Source organism: Saccopteryx leptura, chromosome X (assembly GCF_036850995.1).
Source record: "Saccopteryx leptura isolate mSacLep1 chromosome X, mSacLep1_pri_phased_curated, whole genome shotgun sequence".
NCBI classification, from domain to species: domain Eukaryota; kingdom Metazoa; phylum Chordata; class Mammalia; order Chiroptera; family Emballonuridae; genus Saccopteryx; species Saccopteryx leptura.
The window spans coordinates 70,413,140-70,426,982 of NC_089516.1; positions in this window are offsets into that span (position 1 = coordinate 70,413,140).

Here is a 13,843-nt window from a genome sequence, read left to right on the forward strand (position 1 = left end):
CGCCCAAAGTCAGATTGTCCTTCGCCACCCTCTATCTAGTTCTCTGTGCCCCTCCCCCTCCCCCTAACTCTCCCCCTGTCCTCCCTCCCCCCACCCCTGGTAACCACCACACTCTTGTCCATGTCTCTTAGTCTCATTTTTATGTTCCACCAATGTATGGAATCATGTAGTTCTTGTTTTTTTCTGATTTACTTATTTCACTCCTTATAATGTTATCAAGATCCCACCATTTTGCTGTAAATGATCTGATGTCATCGTTTCTTATGGCTGAGTAGTATTCCATAGTGTATATGTGCCACATCTTCTTTATCCAGTCTTCTATTGAAGGGCTTTTTGGTTGTTTCCATGTCTTGGCCACTGTGAACAGTGCTGCAATGAACATGGGGCTACATGTGTCTTCACGTATCAATGTTTCTGAGTTTTGGGGGTATATACCCAGTAGAGGGATTGCTGGGTCATAAGGTAGTTCTATTTGCAGTTTTTTGAGGAACCACCATACTTTCCTCCATAATGGTTGTACTACCTTACAGTCCCACCAACAGTGAATGAGGGTTCCTTTTTCTCCACAGCCTCTCCAACATTTGCTATTACCCATCTTGTTGATCATAGCTAATCTAACAGGTGTGAGGTGGTATCTCATTGTAGTTTTGATTTGCATTTCCCTAATAACTAATGAAGCTGAGCATTTTTTCATATATCTGTTGGCCATTTGTATCTCTTCCTGGGAGAAGTGTCTATTCATGTCTTCTTCCCATTTTTTTATTGGATTGTTTGTTTGTTTGTTGTTGAGTTTTATGAGTTCTTTGTAAATTTTGGAAATTAGGCCCTTATCTGAGCTGTTGTTTGAAAATATCATTTCCCATTTAGTTGGCTGTCTGTTTATTTTGATATCAGTTTCTCTTGCTGAGCAAAAACTTTTTATTCTGATGTAGTCCCATTCATTTATCTTTGCCTTCACTTCTCTTGCCATTGGAGTCAAGTTCATAAAATGTTCTTTAAAACCTAGGTCCATGAGTTTAGTACCTATGTCTTCTTCTATGTACTTTATTGTTTCAGGTCTTATATTTAGGTCTTTGATCCATTTTGAATTAATTTTAGTACACGGGGACAGGCTGTAGTCGAGTTTCATTCTTTTGCATGTGGCTTTCCAGTTTTCCCAACACCATTTGTTGAAGAGGCTTTCTTTTCTCCATTGTGTGTTGTTGGCCCCTTTATCAAAGATTATTTGACCATATATATGTGGTTTTATTTCTGGGCTTTCTATTCTGTTCCATTGGTCTGAGTGTCTATTTTTCTGCCAATACCATGCTGTTTTGATTATTGTGGCCCTATAATATAGTTTAAAGTCAGGTATTGTAATGCCCCCAGCTTCATTCTTTTTCCTTAGGATTGTTTTGGCTATTCGGGGTTTTTTATAGTTCCATATAAATCTGATGATTTTTTGTTCCATTTCTTTAAAAAATCTCATAGGAATTTTGATGGGAATTGCATTAAATTTGTATATTGCTTTGGGTAATATGGCCATTTTGATTATATTTATTCTTCCTATCCAAGAGCAAGGAATATTTTTCCATCTCATTGTATCTTTTTCGATTTCCCTTAACAATGCTTTGTAATTTTCATTATATAGGTCCTTTACATTCTTTGTTATGTTTATTCCTAGGTATTTTATTTTTTTTGTTGCAATCGTGAAGGGGATTATTTTTTTGAGTTCGTTTTCTAATATTTCATTGTTGGCATAGAGAAAGGCTATGGACTTCTGTATGTTAATTTTGTATCCTGCGACCTTACTGTATTGGTTTATTGTTTCTAATAATCTTTTTGTGGAGTCCTTCGGGTTTTCGATGTATAGGATCATATCATCAGCAAAAAGTGATACCTTTACTTCTTCTTTTCCAATATGGATGCCTTTTATTTCTTTGTCTTGTCTGATTGCTCTGGCCAGAACTTCTAGCACCACGTTAAATAAGAGTGGAGAGAGTGGACAACCCTGTCTTGTTCCTGATTTAAGGGGGAAAGCCTTCAGTTTAGTGCCATTTAATATGATGTTAGCTGATGGTTTATCATATATGGCCTTTATCATGTTGAGATATTTTCCTTCTATACCCATTTTGTTGAGAGTCTTAAACATAAAATTGTGTTGTATTTTATCAAAAGCCTTTTCTGCATCTATTGATAAGATCATGTGGTTTTTGTTCTTTGTTTTGTTGATATGGTGTATTACGTTAACCGTTTTGCGTATGTTGAACCATCCTTGAGATTCTGGGATGAATCCCACTTGATCATGATGTATTATTTTTTTAATATGTTGTTGTATTCGGTTTGCCAGTATTTTGTTTAGAATTTTAGCATCTGTATTCATTAGAGATATTGGTCTGTAGTTTTCTTTCTTTGTGCCATCCTTGCCAGGTTTTGGTATGAGGGTTATGTTGGCCTCATAAAATGTGTTCGGAAGTATTGCTTCTTCTTCAATTTTTTGGAAGACTTTGAGTAGAATAGGAACCAAGTCTTCTTTGAATGTTTGATAGAATTCACTAGTATAACCGTCTGGGCCTGGACTTTTATTTTTGGGGAGGTTTTTAATAGTTTTTTCTATTTCCTCCCTGCTGATTGGTCTGTTTAGGCTTTCTGCTTCTTCATGACTCAGTCTAGGAAGGTTGTATTGTTCTAGGAATTTATCCATTTCTTCTAGATTGTTGTATTTGGTGGCATATAATTTTTCATAGTATTCTACAATAATTCTTTGTATATCTATGATGTCTGTGGTGATCTCTCCTCTTTCATTTTGGATTTTATTTATTTGAGTCCTGTGCCTTTTTTCCTTGGTGAGTCTTGCCAAGGGTTTGTCAATTTTGTTGACCTTTTCAAAGAACCAGCTCCTTGTTTTATTGATTTTTTCTATAGTTTTTCTGTTCTCTATTTCATTTATTTCTGCTCTGATTTTTATTATCTCCTTTCTTCGGCTGGTTTTGGGTTGTCTTTGTTCTTCTTTTTCTAGTTCCTTAAGGTGTGAAGTTAAGTGGTTTACTTCGGCTCTCTCTTGTTTGTTCATATAGGCCTGAAGTGATATGAACTTTCCTCTTATTACTGCTTTTGCTGCATCCCAGAGATTCTGATATGTCGTATTTTCATTTTCATTTGTCTGTATGTATCTTTTGATCTCTGCGCTTATTTCTTCTTTGACCCATTCATTTTTTAGAAGTATGTTGTTTAGTTTCCACATTTTTGTGGTTTTTTCCCCCTCTTTTTTGCAGTTGAATTCTAGTTTCAAGGCTTTATGATCAGAAAATATGCTTGGTACAATTTCAATTTTTCTAAATTTGCTGATATTGTCTTTGTGGCCCAACATATGGTCAATTCTTGAGAATGTTCCATGTACACTAGAGAAAAATGTATACTCTGTCGCTTTGGGATGAAGTGTCCTGTAGATGTCTATCATATCCAGGTGTTCTAGTATTTCGTTCAAGGCCACTATATCTTTATTGATTCTCTGTTTGGATGACCGATCTAGAGCCGTCAGCGGAGTATTGAGGTCTCCAAGTATGATTGTATTTTTGTTAGTTTTTGTTTTAAGGTCAATAAGTAGCTGTCTTATATATTTTGGTGCTCCTTGGTTTGGTGCATATATATTAAGGATTGTTATGTCTTCTTGATTCAGTGTCCCCTTAATCATTATGAAGTGACCATTTTTGTCTCTGAGTACTTTTTCTGTCTTGTAGTCAGCATTATCAGATATGAGTATTGCTACACCTGCTTTTTTTTGGGTGTTGTTTGCTTGGAGTATTGTTTTCCAGCCTTTCACTTTGAATTTGTTTTTATCCTTGTTGCTTAGATGTGTTTCTTGTAGGCAGCATATAGTTGGATTTTCTTTTTTAATCCATTCTGCTACTCTGTGTCTTTTTATTGGTAAGTTTAATCCATTTACATTTAGTGTAATTATTGACACTTGTGGGTTCCCTACTACCATTTTATAAATTGCTTTCTGTTAGTTTTGTATCTAGTTTGATTCTTCTCTTTTGTTTTTCTATCATTTGTTTCTGTTTGTTTGTGTTCCATACTTCTTTCCTCTGTTGCTACCTTTTTTAAGTCATGTGTTTTTGTGGTGGTTTTTTCAAGGGTGGTTACCATTAAGTAATGAAAAGGGTACCTACCATATTCATTGTAGTACCCTATCTTATAAGTATTTCTGCACTTCATCGTCCTTTGCTACTGTTAATCTCCATTCTCTCCCCCCCTTTTTTTTTTCCTTTGTTGTCACAGTTTAAGTTTGGTTTTATTGTGTTCTTGGTGGAGCTGTTACTTGTGGTGTTGTTTTCTTTTGTTCTTTGAATCTGGTTGGAAAACCCCCTTTAGTATTTCCTGGAGTGGGGGCTTTCTGGTGATAAATTCTCTCATCTTTTCTGTATTTGTGAATGTTTTTATATCTCCTTCATACTTGAAGGATAGCTTTGATGGGTATAGTATTCTTGGCTGAAAGTTCCTCTCTTTCAGGGCCTTAAATATTGGGGTCCACTCTCTTCTAGCTTGTAGAGTTTCTGCTGAGAAATCTGATGATAATCTAATAGGCCTTCCTTTATATGTTGTACTCTTCTTTTCCCTGGCTGCCTTGAGAATTTTTTCTTTGTCATTGGTTTGTGTCATCTTTATTATGATGTGCCTTGGAGTGGGTTTGTTGGGGTTAAGAAAACTCGGTGTTCTGTTTGCTTCTTGAATTTGAGGCTTTAGTTCTTTCCACAGCCTTGGGAAGTTCTCGTCTATTATTTGTTTGAGTATATTCTCCATTCCATTTTCTTTCTCTTCTCCCTCTGATATTCCTATTATTCTTATGTTATTCTTTCTGATGGAGTCAGATAATTCCTGTAGGGCTTTCTCGTTTTTTATTATTTTTGAGTCTCTTTCTTCTTCTCTCTGTTGTGCCTCAAGTTGTTTGTCTTCTATTTCACTAATCCTATCTTCAATCTGGGTTGTTCTGCTAGCTAAGCTTGTTACCTCGTTTTTCAGCTCGTGAATTGAGTTTTTCATTTCTGTTTGATTTGTTTTTATAGTTTCAATTTCCTTGGTAATATATTCTTTGTGTTCATTGAGTTGTTTTCTGATCTCCCTATATTGCCTTTCCGTGTTTTCTTGTATATCTCTGAGTATTTTTAAGATTTCTATTTTAAATTCTCTGTCATTTAGCTCCAAGGCTTCCAATATGTTAAGTCTTTTCTCCATAGATTTTTCCACATCTATTTGTGTTACCTCTCTTTCTTTTGTATCCATAATATTCGATTTCCTCTTTCTTATTGGCATCTGCGGGTGGTCTTGTTGATAGCACACCGGCGCACTTTCTCGCGGCTTGAATGAACGTCCCTGCGGTAGCTTCCTCCACACCCTCGTCTCTCAGATTCGAGTGATAACAGTCCTTTTGCTTTCAGTTTGCTCCGAAGATAAATTTTCCTGTTTCTAGTTGATAAATTTGTTGTGATTTTGGGGAGATCTGTCGGACGCGCTGCTCACGGCGCCATTTCCGTGACGTCACCCCCCCAAGGTCCTTCTTCATCGCCAATGTGTCTTTAGGTGACTCCCTCTCTGACACTATATCTCTCTTTTCCTCACCTGTCAAATGGAAACAAATTATGATGTCTATGCTATCACTATGAGAGATGAAAAATAAAAGGTGAGTGAAACCAGACCTAGTCTAGGCTGAGAAAATTTTGCATGTTTGCATTTTCTCAAGGTCTCTCTCAAGGTCAAGGACCTGCAGAAATTTCTGTGCATAATTTTAGGCCCAGAACTTAGGCCCAGAACTTATGTGTCAAAAGCATTGTATTGCAGTATGATGAGTAAGCTGGCAGTCTTTGTGGTTAAACTGTCTGCACTTGACTCCTTACTAGTGTGACCTAAGGCAAACTGCTAAATCTCTCTGAACTCAGTTACACTGCCCTAGAAATGGGGTTAATGATGGTATCTCTTTAACAAGGCCATTTCAAGGATTAAATGAGAGATGCAAAACTGCCTGCTTCATTGATAATACTCAATAGATGTTTGTTGAATAAATGAATAAACTAAGGAATACAGTTCTACTCAAGCTCAAGAACACAGATCCAATAAATATCAGATATAATACTTACCATGCACTATGTGTCCCACTGAAATCTAATCTCCATGAGATCAAGGGTTTTATATCAAGCCAGTGACCTTGGGTTCAAGCCAGTGACCTTGAGCTTCTAGCTAGTGACCTTTGAGCTCAAGTCAGTGATCATGGGGTCATATCTATGATCCCATGCTCAAGCCAGTGACCCCGTGCTCAAGCCAGCGACCTGGTTCCTCTGCATCCCAGTCTGATGCTCTATCCACTGTGCCACCACCTGGTCAGGCTATTAGTAAGTCTTGCTACACTAAGGATATATCTCTAATACATCCATGTCACTGTTATGAATGAATAAGCAAATAAGTGAATACTATATTTCAGGCACTGTGTTAGGCATGGTAGGAAAAGTTGTAAAACAAACAATATCTGCTCTCATGGAGCTTACTATATAGACATTGAATTGAAAATCATTGCAATAAAATTATTTTCATTTCATGCTGTGACAAAAGAGGGGAGGGTGCTATCAGAGTGACACACAAGAGAAATTTCTTAGTCTGGGATTTGAGAGGGAGTCTCTGAGATCCAGAGATGATCTGAGCCTGAAAAAGGAGTAAATTATGTGACAAGCACAGAGAAAAGGTAGCAATGAACTTTAGACAGTTCAGAAATGAGAAAACAATCAGCATTGCTGCATTGTGGGGAGAAAAGGAATAAGTAGTAGCACTTGGGATTGGAGAAACTGACAGGGACCAGTTCATATTCAGTCTTTTGGGCTATGGTAAAGAATTTGGTTTGTGATGCTCATGTAATAAGAAGCCACTAGAAGATTTTGAGAAGGCTAATGGCATGATCTATATTTTACAAAGATTCTTCTGGCTTCTTTGTGGAGAATGGGTTGTAAGGTAAAGGGTGGAAGCAGGGAGACCTGTTAGGATGCTAAGGCAGTTGTACAGATGGAAGATGATGGGGACTAGACCTGATTGATGAGACATGAGTAAAGAGTGACATGGATGTATTAGAGATATATCCTTAGTGTAGCAAGACTTGCTAATAGCCTGATCAGGTGGTGGCACAGTGGATAGAGCATCAGACTAGAATGCTGAGGATGCAGGTTCAAAACCCCAAGATCACTGGCTTGAGCATGGGATCATAGATATGACCCCATGATCGCTAACTTGAGCTCAAAGGTCACTAGCTAGAAGCTCAAGGTCACTGGCTTGAACCCAAGGTCACTGGCTTGATCAAGGGGTCACTGACTCTGCTGTGGCCTTGACCAGTGAAGGCACATATAAGAAAGCAATCAATGAACAAGTAAGGAGCTACAATGAAAAATTGATGCCTGGCCTCTGGTGGCGCAGTGGATCAAGCGTCGACCTGGAAATGCTGAGGTCGCCAGTTCGAAACCCTGGGCTGCCTGGTCAAGGCACATATGGGAGTTGATGCTTCCTGCTCCTCCCCCCTTCTTTCTCTCTCTCTCTCTTCTCTCTAAAATGAATAAATAAATAAAAATATTAAAAATAAATAAATAAACCGTTACAATTTCAAAAAAAATAAAAAAATAAAATAAATAAAAATAAAAAAATTGATGCTTCTCATCTCTCTCCCTTCCAGCCTGTCCATCCCTGTATGTCTGTCTGTCTCTCTCTCTCTAGCTAAAGAAAAAAAAATACTTGCTAATAGACTGGATGGTTAAGAGATGATAGGAAAAGAAGAGACAAAGATAACTCTTAGGTTTATGACTTGCCACCTGGATATATAGTGATGTCATCTTTCTTTAATAAGGAAGATTGTGAAGGAACAAGTTTTGGGGGAGAGGGAAACAAAAGTTCTGTTTTAATTATCTTTGGTTTACCAGTGAGTCCTTCAAATGGCAGTGTCAAACATGAGTCTGTAGCTCAGAAAGGAAGTTAGGGCATCTTTAATAGAATCGTAAGTCCTGAGTGGAGGAGCTATGGGCCAATTGTGAGCAGAAGAGCGACATGAACTTTTGTTATTGTTGTTGTTTTTGTTTGTTTTGTTTTGTTTTATTTATTCATTTTAGAGAGGAGAGAGAGAAAGATACAGAGACAGGGAGAGAGAGAGAGAGAGAGAGAGAGAGAGAGAGAGAGAGAGAGAAGGAGGATGAGCAGGAAGCATCAACGCCCCATATGTGCCTTGACCAGGCAAGCCCAGGATTTCGAACCGGCAACCTCAGCATTCTAGGTCTATGCTTTATCCACTGTACCACCACAGGTCAGGCCCTGTACTTTTGTTTTAACATGATTATTCTGGATGCTGAGTTGAGAATTGACTCTAGGAAGGAAAGGATGAAAGCAAAAAGACAAGGAAGAAGGCTACTTCAGTCATACAGGCAAAAAAAGTGTGGTAACTTGGATCAGGACAGTGGTGGCAGAGATGGAGAAAAAAAGTCAGACCTTGATAATAGATTGTATATAAGAGGTGAAGAAGATGAAAAGGTCAGAGGTGACCCCCAAGTTTGATGTTTTTCCAATTGTGTTGATGGTGGAGGCATAGTCTGAGCTAGAGACCACTGGGGAAGACCAGGTTTGGGAGAAAGACATTCCCCCTGGGGGAAACCAGGAAAGGTTCAGTCCTTGATCCTTTTACTTATTGTTGATCTACATCAATATTCCAAAGGAACCCAAACATCTGCATTAAATTCCAATATCAAAGAATCTCTCCTTCATGTTAATGCATAGTGTTACCTTTTTTATTTTGAAATTAAGTTTAATGTGATGACATTGATCAACAATAGTGCATATGGTTTCAGTGAACATCTCTATAGCATTTGAACTGTTGATTGCATTGTGTTCCCACCACACAAAGTCAAATCATTTTCTGGCCTATATATTCATCCCTCTTTTCTCCCCTCCCCCCTACCCTCTCGCCCAGGTACATAGTGTTTTCTGACCTCTGTTGACAACACACAAACCCCCTAGGAGAGCCCATTTATTTCTATGACTTCAATTACCATTATTATTCTGATGACTTCCAATGTTCTATGTCTAGCCCTGCACTCTTCTCTGAGCTCTAAACCCACATGACCAACCATCTGCTGGATATCTCCGCCACAATGCTACCATGAATCAAACCAAAGTTTTCATATCACTTCCTGTGTATCTGTTCTGCTGCTCCAGAGTTCCCTTGTTGCATAAATGTCCTACTGTACATCCAGAGTTCCCTAACCAGGAAACACATACTCATCCTTGATTGTTCTTAGTCCCCACATCTAACCAACACAAAATAGAATAATGCACAGTATAGAACAATGGCTAAGAGATTGGATTCTAAAACCAGCTTTCCCTAGCTTACATTCTGGCTCTGTAACTTACTACTCACTTTCTGTGCCTCAGGGAACCTCAGTTGCAAAATGGGAATGATGATAATAGTACCTATGCTGAGCACATAGTAAGTACTTATTAACTGTTAGCTATCTGAAAGTGGTGATGATAATGATGATGATCTCTCAAATGTTTCTTTCTTTCCTTACTGATTGTGACTGCTATAGTGTAGACTCACCCTTTTTGGGGAAGGTGGATGGGCTTTACATGTTTTAAAAAAATAATTTAATTAATTTATTGGAGTGATATTGGTTAATAAAATTATATAAGCATGACCTGTGGTGGCACAGTGGACCAAGTGTCGACCTGGAGCAATGAGATCACAGGTTCAAAACCCTAGGCTTGCCCGGTCAAGGCACATATGAGAAGCAACTATGAGTTGATGCTTCCTGCTCCTCCCTCACTTTCTATCTCTCTTTTCTAAAAATTAAAAAAGAAAATCTTTGAAAATATACATAGGTTTTAGCTGTACAATTATATAACATATCATCTGTAAATTGTACTGTGTGTTGACCACCCCAAGTTAAGTCTCCTTGTATCACCATTTATCCCCCTTTACCCTTCTTTTACCTCTCCTATCTTGCATGAATCTCAAGGGCTTTATAACTTAGCTAAATTTGAACATAACAGATGTGTCATGAATTGTGTGGGACACTGTCATGACACAAAAGTTTATTAGATATGATTTCTATCTTCTTAAAGACTAGAGAAGCAGCCTGACCAGGTGGTAGCGCAGTGGATAGAGCATCAGACTGGATGCGGAGGACCCAGGTTCAAGACCCCAAGGTAGCCAGCTTGAGCGCAGGCTCATCTGGTTTGAGCAAGGCTCACCAGCTTGAGCCCAAGGTCGCTGGCTCGAGCAAAGTGTCACTCAGTCTGCTGTAGCCCCCTGGTCAAGGCACATATAATAAAGCAATCAACGAACAACTAAGGTGCTGCAACGAAGAATTGATGCTTTCTCTCCCCCTTCCTGTCTGTCTGTCATAAAATAAATAAATAAATAAATAAATAAATAAATAAATAAATAAATAAATAAATAAATAAAAATTTAAAAAAAGACTAGAGAAGCAAAATAATCTAGTTTCTCTTTCTAACATGGTAGCCACTAGCTTCTAATGGCTATTAAACTTTAACTTCAGATTTATTAAATAAAATTATATTAGCCTGACCTGTGGTGATGTATTGGATAAAGCGTTGACCTGGAATGCTGAGGTCGCCAGTTCAAAACCCTGGGCTTGCCTGGTCAAGGCACATATGGGAGTTGATGCTTCCTGCTCCTCCCCCCTTCTTTTCTCTCTCTCTCTCTCTCTCCCCCTTCACTAAAATAAGTAAATAAATAAATAATTTTTTATAAATAAAATTATAATAAAATTAAGTTCCTTAGTTGCAGGAAACCTCATTTCAAATGTTCATCACCTTGCAGTCAGACTACTTAGATTTATATCCTGAACCTATCATTTTCAGCTGTGTGACCTTAGGCAAATTATATTTTAGGTATTAACTGAGCCTAATAGTAGTACTTACCTTAAAAAGTTGTGTTAAGTATAAAATAAATTAATATTTGAAGGTACATGTGTGCACCCCCCCCACACACACACACATACACACATAGAGTCAGAGAAAAATAAAATGATCAGTTTATGAATCTTAAGGGTTCAGGTTTTGGTCTAACAATTGGTGCTATGTGATTTCAGCATAGTGCACTGGACCTATCACTTGGCCAGGATTCTGGAGAACCCTCCTCTAGTTATAGTAGTGGTTCTAGCCATGACTCTAGAATTCATTTTTGTGTAACCTTGGGCACATTGTTTCCCATCACTGGCCTCAGTGGGGTGATTGCACTGCTCTAGATTTTATCTCTTCCCTACTCTTTAAGAAAAATTTGCAGCACTCTTTAAGGGAAAAGCTCCTATTTCAGATAGGAAAATGGGGCGAAAATAGAAAAGAACAGGGCATGTCTGAGGGATAGTTATTAGAGCTGCCATTTATCAGATGCTAACTCTGCACTGGGCACCATACATATGTTATTTCATTTAATTCTCACAACATTTCTATGAGGTAGTAATTATACTCATTTTGCCAATGGGATGAAAAAATGAGCTTAGAGAAGGAGGAATTGGGAAAAGAAAAGCCACTGTTCACTTTCAGACAGCCAATAATAAATGGTAAGGTAGACATTCAAACCCAGTTCTGCTTGGCATCAAGACTACACTCTGAGCCACCCTTTCATACTGCCTGGGAATCTTGATGAGAGATAGTGGGGCTGGAGATGTAGACCAGTCACTCAAGTATAATTATGGAGGAGGTATAGGAGAGCGAAAGACTGGAAACATAGAGACCCATTAAGAGACTGCTGCATACAGGTGGCAAGTAAAGGAACACATGAACTGAGGTTAAAAACCTTGAAGATAAAGACAACAGAACAGATGGAGGACATCCCACTGCCACTCTACCCTCTATTGTCAATTCTTTGAGGGTAAAAACTGCCTTTTTAATCTTTGTATCCCACCATTGTCTGTATTATCTACCCATAGAGACACAAACACAGCACAGCACAACACTTCGCACATAAATATATTGTTGATTAAATAGATTCAGTTAAATTGAATTCACAAGACTTGGTGACTGATTTGATTTAAGGAGAATACCAAGGTGGTTTTCAGGTTGAGAATTCCAGTCTTAATGAGAATTCTGAAGTTGCTTTCCATGGAGCTGCAATGCTCAAAGCATGTCCTAACTACCTTGCTTCTCTTACCCTAAGGTCTATCTTTGGCAAGGCTCCAGCTAGAGTAAAGCTGGCCTTTCCCCTCCACAATCATCTAGCTCTCTGGGCTTGAAAGGAGGCTGTTACTCCTTGGGGCCTCCCTTCCTCTTTCCTTGGCCTGAGCAGTGAGTCGCTCTTCATAGTATTTGAATCAGAGGAAACAGATAGACTGAGGAAGTGAAAAAAAAAAAAAAAACAGGCCGCCTGGGCTCTGTTGGCCAATGTAAACACTCAGTGGTTTCCTGTTGTTGCAGCCCAAAGCGTCCCATGACATCATTCCTGGCCTTTCCAGAACACACTGGCTTGGTCCAGCCTGCCAACCTGCCCAGGACTGAGTGGCAGTTGCCTTCAGGGTTAGATCCTCCGGAACTAGAGAATTTCTCTCAGCCAATCATTCCCTACCTGCCCAGGCAGTCACTTCAGCCTTTCTTGCCCTATAAGGCATTGGAGGCTGCAGGCCAGACATGCTGTCCCACTTCCCAGAGGCCCAGTGCCTTATGGGTCTGAGCATGACTTCCCAAACCGGAAAAGTTATTTTACTTCTTTTAATAGAGATTTTAAGTCAGAAAAGGAGGAGGAGTATATGACATAGCCTCTGAGAAAGACCCTAACTGCTTCCTCCCTACTCAAGAGCATAAAGGTTTGTGTTCTTGGTGTGATCACAAATTCCTAAAAAAGGAACTGTAAGGGCACTTTCAAGATCTTGTGGTCTAATCTTTCCATGGTATAGATAAGAGCAGTGAGGCTCAGAGAGGATAAAGGGACTGGTCTCAGTTACACAGCTAGTCAGTGCTAAGCCATCCACTGCTAGAGATCTGAACCTGAGGTATATTGAAGCAGAATGATATACTTTCAGGAGCTCTTCACAAGAAATTCAGAAATGACGCTTCAAGCAATAATTCTTTTTGAGAGCTTGGATAAATTTCTCCTATTCTTTGGGCCTTGGCTTACATCATAATTCAATTAAAGGCAATAAATGTTTATTGGGAGCCTACTGTGCTTGGTAGAGCTAGTGACTCCTGGGAATAAGAAAACATTCCCCATTTCACAGGTTGGAATGGAAAGAAAATAAAAGAGATGGTCTGAATTCTGTAGCAGAAGCAAAAACAGTGTGGAGTCTGTGCCTCTGTCTCTAGGGAGAATTAAACCATAATCAAGGATCTGGGTGCTTTGGGCTTGCAGCTTTCTCCCCACTTCCTTTACAAGGTGGCAGAGAGCTCTCATTGGGCCACAGTTTTGTTTGCAAAAGTTTCTAAATTCTGGTTTCATTTAGCTGGGTAGATTTGCATGGAGAGGTGGCAAGTTCCTAAATTACTGTCTGGAAAATCAAGTCAAACACATTATGGTAATTCCGCAGCCAGCAGTAATTGAATTTCAAACCATAGCTGTGCCATGGAGAACAAGCAATTTGAAATAGCTCTTTTAACCAAACAAGGTCATCACAACCTAGATCACCAAGTAGAAGTCAGAAACACCTTTAGAGAAAAGGATGCCTATTCCTGCACCCAAAGACACACAGGCAATGTAAAATCATTCTGTTAGCCAACTAATTTAACCACAGCATGGGTTAGATGAAACACACATAGAGAACATACACTGCTCACAAAAATTAGGGGATATTTCAAAATGAATATAAAGCTATAAAATACCCCCTAATTTTTGTGA